This window comes from Triplophysa rosa, linkage group LG10, assembly GCF_024868665.1.
Source record: "Triplophysa rosa linkage group LG10, Trosa_1v2, whole genome shotgun sequence".
Lineage (NCBI taxonomy): Eukaryota > Metazoa > Chordata > Actinopteri > Cypriniformes > Nemacheilidae > Triplophysa > Triplophysa rosa.
In genome coordinates, this window is record NC_079899.1 from 421814 (window position 1) to 423739 (window position 1926).

The window sequence follows — 1926 nt, forward strand, 5'->3', positions numbered from 1 at the left end:
TTGTCCCATCACCCACTCATCAACACACAAAGCACGGTGTCATGTTCTCTGTCTATTTATATGTGTTCGTGTCATACTTTAGTTTGATGGCCACAAACAAAGCAGAGGAAGGTTGAAATGTAATACACAGGGAAAAAAACGGTCAAATTTTGTTTTCTTATTGTAAAAATAACATTGCAAATATAGAGATTTTTTTTAATTTATTTGTGCCAGCGCAAATGCCTCTTTTGGTGTTAAAAAAACTACAAATTGATTCATGATATTAAAAACCTGTGTGACTTTCATCTGTAGAACACTGTTAGTGACTTTGAAAGTTCTGTATCTTAAGTGTTAACACAACTGATGTTAACACAACTGATGTACTTGTTGCATCAAAGAGTACAGAACAGTACTCTACTCTCAGCCAGTCTTGTCTCATTGTTCCAAGGTTACCACAGCGAGCAGGATGCAGTTCATGGCCTGACCTGATGGTAGAGTGGAGAATGGGAAGTGGGGACCTGACAAGAGCTGAGATGATAGAGCTGGATAAAGAAGGACGCGGTCTCTTGACATGTCTTCACCACAAAACTTCAAATGCTATTAGATTATTAATGATAATCTTAAACTACAATCTATTTTATTATTAAGTTTATTTATTTTATTTAGCCTTGTTGTGCAAGTTCTCTGGAGCTTGTGCAGAGGCAGCAGCTTTTGCCAGAGGGGAACTGGAATCCCCTGGTTGGGCCTGGGTTCTCCTGAGGTTTTTTTTCTCGATTAGAGTTTTGGGTTCCTCGCCACCGTTTGCATACTGTTTTTGCACTATCTGCCTGACCGGGGGGCTGCTTTAGAATCTTAAAGTTTTACTTAATTAATATTGCATATAGGAATTTATTATCTGTGTTATATTTGACCTGTGCTTCTCTCTCCTTTATCCTAAATGTGTGCTCTCACTGAGCGTGTGTGTGTGTGCGTACTTGTCTGTGTACGTACGTGTGTGTGTGTGTCTCTGTGTCTGTGTGTGTTGGTGTGTGTGCGTGTTGTGTGTGTGGAGTGTTTTGTGTGTGGGTGTGTCTGTCTTCTGTGTTTTCAACCTTTTCTTGTTTTTGCAGGTACAACTTTGATTGTTTTGCTTGTAGTCAATGTGTCTCATGTACAGCTGCTTTGTAACAATGAAAATTGTAAAAGCGCTATATAAATAAAGTTGAGTTGAGTTTAGAAGTGTTATATCAAACAGTTCCCCTTCAGTCGGTGTCTCGACGTTGTGTTGAGAGACAGACTGGGGTTTGATCTTGAGAACCTATCATCTCCGAGAGGAATTTAAAATGCCAATGGGCTTTGGCAAATGGCACACGCATGCCAGTCCCCGCCCTGTGCATACGGGTATAAAAGCGAGGTGGCGGCGGCCATTCACTCATCTTTTGTTCTTCAGAACCTGCATGACGTACATGTCAAGAGCTCCATCTCTTCGAGATTTCTTCCAACTGCTGGATTTACGACGCGAAGCAGTGAATTTCTCACTCTTGGTGGCAGACTTCCCCTGGGCGTCTCGGCAGCGAGCCGCAGATATTTCTAAAAGAGCAAATTTCCTCTCACAGTCTTCGGGCATGTCTCGCAGCTGTGTTCTTGGGTATGACAGACTCATCCCGAGTCCGACAGGCACGACACCTGTATTGCATGTTGTGGTTCCAGCAAGCACAGGAAGGCACGATGAGAGAGGACCAGGCCCGGACATGTGTTAAGTTTGTATTTATGTTCTTGTGGCCGGCAGTCGACCGTGAGGTGTCTGCCGGCCTTTTATTTCCGTGTTATTGTTTGTTTATTTTATAAAAGTTTTTGAATGTTCGCCGGTTCCCGCCTCCTTCCTTCCCTACTTTTAACTGTATTACAACTACCTCCTGGCATTGGATGCGGAGACCCCTTGGAGCTCCCGCTCCTGGGCGGTCGAGC